The following is a 7820-nucleotide window of genomic DNA, read 5'->3' as shown; positions in this document are numbered from 1 at the left end:
GACCAGCCTGGTCTACAGAGCTAGTTCCAGGACAGGCTCCAAAGCCACAGAGAAACCCTGTCTCGAAAAACCAAAAAAAAAAAAAAAATATTCTGTGTGCAAGCTAATCCTCACATCAAACAGTGGCCAAAAATGTCCTCAACAGTCTGTGTCCCTTTGTGCCTGGGCCCGTGTGTGTGTGTGTGTGTGTGTGTGTGTGTGTGTGTGTGTGTGTGTGTGTGTAGACAAACATATAGTTACCCACGTGGACCTCCTACAACAGATTCCACTCAAGTCTAGACTGGGAAACAATGAGTTTAGTTAGGGTTCCATACAGAGTCCTGGGCAACTTACAAACAGTTCCACCACTAAAGAAAATAGAAATACCTCCCTTCCCCACAGCTGTTAACTGCCTGTAAATCTTGGATTGGAGCATGCCCTCATGAGTCCTCCCTCACCCCACCCCCCCTCCCCACCCCCGTGATGGAAGATCCATGGGCGCCATCTTGAGCAGGTCCCCCTTCGACAAGCGTAGCTGCTGGCACAATGGCCATGTCACACCTAGAAGACAGTGTTCCACAGCTCCCCACCCCTTTGTCCAGCTCACACTCTCTCTCTCCACTCCCTCTTCCCTGATGTTCCCTGAGCCTTGGAAATGATACAGTTGTGCCACTGAAGGCTGACCACTCAACAGCCACTTATTCGGATGACTTCCGGGTCTCTGCAGTAACTGTTACCCTTCATAAAAAGAAGCTTCTCTGACTAGAGCTGATAGCGACACTACTCTACAGGCCTAAGCGTAAATGTTCAGAAGGCAGCTTTACGGGTGTGTCACATCCAGTAAGCAAATCAACAGCTGCCACTCGCCCACTAGAGCATACGACCTCCCAGCCTAGGCTCTGCGCCAGCTATGAGTTCCCTCGTGTAGAATGGGCCGTAAGTCCAATCAGAAAGCAGCTGACTACCTGCATATCAATCACATCACCACTGAACCATCTTGCCTGGTAAACCGGTGGTATGCATGGCACACAGGACCCACAGCTAAGAGGACTGTTAACAGTTCTCCCCCAGGAGCCTGCATTGGACCTTCAAGCTCTGTGGAAGGTAGCAGGTAGCGGGGATCCTCATGGTTCCGTCCCAGCTTGATTTCCCAGTGCCTGCACAAAGCCCAGAGTGATTCCAGCCATGGGGTTTTACCACGGGAAGCAAGCAACAGCAGTGACAATAGCCGGTATTGTCAGGAGGTCCTGGGACCTCCCTAACCAACAGTTCCCAGCGTTGGGATTTTCATCTAATAACCTTAAGGTTTCTAGGGGCCTTTTTCAGTGTGCACAAGGGCACCAGCTGTTTGAGGGTTTCTCCCATTCATCTTGTTGTATGTCATTCATGTCTTACCCAACTAGAAAGTTCCCAAGAATTTCCCAGGTGCCCTGGCTGACTGTATGAATTGATTCCCTCTCCTTGTTCCTTTAGTTTCATACACATCTTCTGGATGCTTTTATAAGAAAAAAAAAACCTCAACCTCAGAGGTTAGCCGCCTATCATCCCTGAAATAAAACAGATTTGCAAAGGATTACGAAGTCCCACTACCCCCTGTGCCAAATAAAAGTCCCTTGGTCTAAGAAGTGGCCAGCTGAGCAGACACTGAAGAGAAATGCCTGCGGGTCAAACACAGCGTGCGAAGATGCCGTCGTTTGTAGCAACTGTTTCTTCAGGAGGTCAGTGTTGGGTGCAGTGGTGTGGGTGGGAGACACTACCTCAGCACTCCACAATCCAGCCATCCTCCCTGAGCCGCCCTGACTCTGAACATCGTGCAGGATGTCATACCATCTCCCAGCCAGTGAGGACTGACTTATGTAGTGCCTAGAGCCAGGTGTGTGTGTGTGTGTGTGTGTGTTTGTATGAGTGTGTGTGTTACGTGTGGTGTGTGTGCTATGCCCCCACAGGCTCCCTAGGTTTGACTCTGTGTGTGTGTCTGTGTGTGTCTGTGTGTCTGGTATGTGTGTGTGTGTATGAGTGTGTGTGTTATGTGTGTTGTGTGTTCTATGCCCCCACAGGCTCCCTAGGTTTGACTTTGTGTGTGTGTGTGTGTGTGTCTGGTATGTGTGTGTGTGTGTATGAGTGTGTGTGTTACATGTGGTGCGTGTGCTATGCCCCCACAGGCTCCCTAGGTTTGACTCTGTGTGCGTGTCTGTGTGTGTCTGTGTGTCTGGTATGTGTGTGTGTGTATGAGTGTGTGTGTTATGTGTGGTGTGTGTGCTATGCCCCCACAGGCTCCCTAAGTTTGACTCTGTGTGTGTGTCTATGTGTGTGTGTGTGTGTGTGTGTGTGTCTGGTATGTGTGTGTATGAGTGTGTGTGTTACGTGTGGTGCGTGTGCTATGCCCCCACAGGCTCCCTAGGTTTGACTCTGTATGTGGTGTGTGTGTGTGTGTGTGTGTGTGTGTGTGTGTGTGTGTGTGGTATGTCTTCACAGGCTACGGCAGGTTTGACAGTCTCTGGGCCAAGCTGTGAGTCTCTGCTGTCTCTCTATTGGCCAGGCCTGGCCACAATTTCTGTATCCTCTTAGAGAGAAATGTGCACAGCTTGCTCTGGAGGGAGTAACTGCCCTCCCCGGGACAAGCTTAGTGTTGTTGTTGTTTTAAACTTTTTACTGATTTGTTGTGAATTTCACTTAATGCATCCCAATTCCACTCATTTCCCTGTCTCTCCATATCCGCTCTCTGCCCTTGCAACCTCCAAACACCAAAAGAAAATAAAAAAGACCAAACCCAAAATCTCACCATGGAAACCACGTGTGTCTTACAGTATACATCCTTTTGTCCAAATAGCTTTACTGCAAATGGCCATTGCAAAGAGTCACTGGTCTGGTTCGAGGCCTCTGGCTTCTGATACACTATCAGTATCGGGCCCTCACTGGGACCCAGAACCACCTGCCAGGGGTGCACCGCCTCCAGTGGACCGGGACCGCTTCCATCAGTCACTAATCAACAAAATGCCCGATAGACTTGTCGACAGCTGAGGATCCCAGATAACTCTAGCACTCTAGCTTGCCTTAACTTGAAAAAAAAAAAATCAGCAGGCGGATACTAAGTTTTGCAGGAAGTTTTCTTGGGGAGAGGAATATGTCTATTCAGCCCAGAGAGGACATGGACAACAGACCCTAGGGCCATCCGTCTCCCAGGACCAGACTGACACACCTTGTGGTGTAAAACTTTAAGATGACAATTCTGAGGACAATTCTGAGCCCTCTCAATCACAGCAGTGCTCCCCTCCCCCCTGGGAACCAAGGACCTAACAGCTACGCATGCACGCATGCACGCATGCACATACTCAGATGTTGGGAACTTTCCATCTCCCTGAATAGGGGCAAGATAACCCTTGGGTGTTGACTCAGTGACTGATGTTCTGACTTAGGCCCTGGGAAGGGGGCAAAGTGACCCTCAGATGTCTCCCCCTTACCTCATCTGGCAACCACTCTCCAGCCAATTATTGGTAATAGCCCTTTTGAATAAGCCAATCATAATAGTTAATAAACAACCCCCAGACACTCCCCTTTCTTCTGTGGCTTTTTTCTTTAAAAGTAGCCTGTACCAGCTATTCAGGGTCTTTCTGCCCTCCTGACTGCTGGAAGACCCTGTCATGACAGAATTAATAAAATCCTCATGCTTTTACATCAGCTGTGGTGAGAGAGATGGTCTCTTGGTGCCACTCCTCCTGGGTGATTGGACTCTAGGGTCCAACAGTGGGAACCAGACAGGGCTGTGTGCGCTCGTCTGCAACATCTGTGTTCTGCAGGACACATTCCCTTTTCCAGACAGGCTCCAGGCTCCCTTGAACACCGGCTGCAGGACAAAGGCAGATTCTCACCAAGGGGCCCTGAAAGCATCAACCTGTCACAGGGCTGCTACTGTGTTGTCGCCATCTTTGGTGAGGGCATTTGTATTACAGCTCTTTGGATATATTATTCCATGTGCCCCATAAATTTAACAAAACTTCAGCAAAGATAGTTATCAATGGTGCCTAACTTGGTTGATCTACAGCCTCAACTAACTGATGTAGCACAATTAATAAAAACCCAGGACAGAAATTGGGGTTCAACCTGAAGGTCAGAAAAGCAAAACAGCCAATCTCTGGCTCTTACCTCGACCTCAGTCTGAAAAGGCGATCCCGCCTCCAGGAATCTCAGAACAAGATGGTGTGTGAGTGCTGTCTCCTCCTGTCTTATACTCCTCCCTGGTGCTGGGATTAAAGGTGCGCACCACTAGGGTCCAGTTTCTATGGCAAAGTAGTGTGGCTGCTGGGACTAAAGGTGAGTGTCACCACTGCCTGGTGTGTAAGGCTGACCAGTGCGGCTGCTCCAGTCTCTGAACTTCAGGCAAGCTTTGTTTACTAAAATATAAATGAGATATCACTACACACTGACGCTGGGAAAAGGATTTCTTCGCCTGCTGAGAAAGTGCTCCCGGGGTTCTGACTGCTCCCCGAGAGCGGCTGCCGGACACAGATCTTCTAGGAGTGGGAAGCTATTTTTAGCTTTTGCATATTCTCACTTGGACGCCGTTTTCCAGGTTTCACTAATGTGTGAGAGTGTGCTCTGCATAGGAAGAAAGCAGAACAGGTACAGAGTGCGGAGGGAAGGCCTGGATCTTGGGTCCATTTGGGTTGCTCCACCAGGGCTGCTCCGCACTCACTGTTTGGACCCAGAAGCCCAGCTCCACCTTCTTGGTACCAACACAAGGTCAGTGTTGAGAGCCCCGGTCCATAGACCTGCCACGCGATTTCTCCTCTTCCTCCCGAGGTCACCCAAGGGTGCTTTGCTCAGATCAAACCTGGTCCTTGACTTTTAATTTGGCTCCATTTGGTTTACTGCGTGGGTGAAGGAACCCACTGCCGGGAGTCTCAAAATGCTTATCATTGCCCTTGACAGGAATTGGGTGTAGCGCCCATATGTGTGGCTCACAACCACCTGCAACTCCAGTTCCAGGGGGGATCTGATGCCTCTGACCTCCAACATCACTGTGCACACACCCACACCCACACCCACACACTCACACAGACCCCCACACACATACATAATTGAAAATAAATGTTTATTTAGGAGATTGAGAGCTGCTCTTCATGACACCTATAGAAAAAGGACCTTTTTTTTTTCCTGGAGGGGGACGGGGGGTCTAGACAGGGTTTCTCTGTGTGGCCCTGGCTGTCCTGGAACTTGCTTTGTCAACCAGGCTGGCCTTGAACTCACAGAGATCCGCCTGCCTCTGACTCCTAAGTGTTAGAGGCATGCACCACCACCGCCTGGCAGAAACAAGCTTCTTTTATCAATGGCTCCTTTTATTTCCCCTGTGCAAACCGGCAGCAATGACGCCTGTGTGCAAACACATTTCACACACAGTAGAGCCCTACTGTCTGTCATTTAATTCAGCAGTCAGACTCAACCATTTAGAGCTCAGGAATGACCTGGCCTTTAATCCCCAGCACTCAGAAGGCAGAGACAGGAGGATTTTTGTGCATTCGAAGAGCAAGTTCTAGGACAGGATCCAAAACTACAGAGAAACCCTATCTCAAAAAACAGAAACAAAACAAAACAAAGAGAACTCAGGTATGTACGAATTCCCTAGCCTCACTCAAGAGCTTCAGGAATGTGTCTAAAATTAAGGTTAATGATTTAACAAGTTAATTCTATGGCTTCCTCTGGCAGGCACCCAGTCTTCCCAAGTCTTATCAAATTTGGCCAATGCTTGAATGCTCACAGTGCACGGAGGGCCCTGTGAGATTGTGATGATCCGGAGAGAGCGCAGAGATTACAGTTCCAGGGCAGGTAGGGGAAGCAGATGCACTGACTGCAGCAAGGGCTGAAATGCGAAATCCTCCAAACAGGAAGGGTAAATCTCTCAGCCTCCACGGGGTTAGGATGACATCAGATAACGAAATGGCCCCCTCTGCTGGATCAGGGCTGGAATGGTCCCTGAGGTTTCACAACAATGCTGTTGTTAGAAGAAAAGGGAGGAGAAAAGAAAGAAAGGGAGGGAGGGAGGGAGAGAGAGAGAGAGAGAGAGAGAGAGAGAGAGAGAGAGAGAATATGACTCAGCAGGTAAAAGTTCTTGTCAGGCCACCCAAGCCTGACCACCTGAGTCCTAGAAACCAACTCTGGAAAGGTGCCCTCTCACCTAAAAACAAAACAACAACAACAACAAAACATTAAAAAAAGAAGTGAAGCTGGGTGGTGGTGGCACATACCTTTAATCCCAGCACTCAGGAGGCAGAGGCAGGTGGATCTCTGTGAGTTCGAGGCCAGCCTGGTCTACAAGAGCTAGCTCTGGGACAGGCTCTAAAGCCACAGAGAAACCCTGATCTCGAAAAAACCAAAAAAAAAAAAAAAAAAAAAAAAAAAAAACAAATGGAAAAGTTGAAAAATGCCTGCTTTAGGTTGGGTATGTGCACTCCTACAATCCCAATATTTAGCAAGTAGAGACCAGCCTGAGCCATGTGAGATTCTGTTCCAACCAACCATCAAACAAACAAAAAAGAAAGGAAAAAAAAAGAAATCTCCGAATCCAACCAAGCTAAAGTCCCAGCCACGTCGAGGAGCCCTGTGTAACAGGGCCAGACCTTAGCACAACTGACTCCATGATGCAAGTGCCGTTCAGGCTGTAAAATTCAGCATATAGACAGCACCATCTGCCAAAAATGAAAACAAAGACCTAATCCATCAAAGTCCATGTTATGGGAAAGTCTCTAAATATACTAACCTTGCTTTTTGGCTTCTGTAGTTCGGCTTCTGGCTGACTGTTCTTGTTAACTAACACAAGTCAAACCAGAACACAGTGTCTGTGCTTAAAAGCTCACCCTGTAAACTCACTGAGCTCACCTCAGTGGTTAAGAGCATTGCCTGCTCTTCCAAAGGTCCTGAGTTCAATTCCCAGCAACCACATGGTGGCTCACAACCATTTGTAATGAGGTCTGATGCCCTCTTCTGGCCTGCAGACATACACACAGACAGAATATTGTATACATAGCAAATAAATAAATAGATATTTAAAAAAAAAAAAAGCTCACCCTGACAAAGGCTCGGGGCTGCACTGGGATCCTGAACACCCAGTGTAGTCACTGGCTGGCTAATAAGTTTCTGTTGACTTAAACCAATGTCTGAGGCATCTCCTCTGGTGAATACCCCTCCACGTTTCTGGAGATCCCAGAGACCAGCTTGAGACACTGGGGCTTCCAGAGTTCCTTGGAGCGAGGAAGAGTGTGGTGAGCAGGGGACTCCCAGAGCATGAGCAGCCAGAGGGATTCCGGACCCTAAGGCTCCCTCGGATTAATCGCTGGCTAACGATTCAGACACCTCCACCCCAAAAGGAAACAAGTTAGAAAGTTGCCCGTTCTGTTACCTCCCGAGGTTAATTCTGGCTAAGGCATCTTCTGTTTGGACACAGAGGAGAGGTCAGATGCAGCTGCTGTTCCAGTGTCCAGGAGCCATGTGAGATGTCACTGTGTGTGTGTGTGTGTGTGTGTGTGTTTCTGTCAGTTTTATTTCTCTGTATTGACCAGAGGCTTTCTCTCCTGTGAGACTCTCCCCCAACCCAGTGGCTTGAGTCCTGTGCCTGTTGAGGACCTGAATCCTTTTGGTCTTCCACCAGCCCCACTCCGGGAGCAGAAGCTCTTGACCATTTTGTTGTCTGACTCCTACTCGGGGTAAGGCTTGGTCCCTGCATGGAGGTGGGGAGAGGCCAGGCTTCTCATCCAGGCTCCCCCTCCTCCCCCCCATCTTCTAAGTAGAATACACACTGGGAGGGGTAAACAGTGCCCCCCAACCCCGTGAGCATCACCATTTCCCCC

This window comes from Microtus ochrogaster, unplaced genomic scaffold, assembly GCF_000317375.1.
Source record: "Microtus ochrogaster isolate Prairie Vole_2 unplaced genomic scaffold, MicOch1.0 UNK9, whole genome shotgun sequence".
In the NCBI taxonomy this organism is placed as follows: Eukaryota; Metazoa; Chordata; class Mammalia; order Rodentia; family Cricetidae; genus Microtus; species Microtus ochrogaster.
This window is presented reverse-complemented; position numbering follows the sequence as displayed.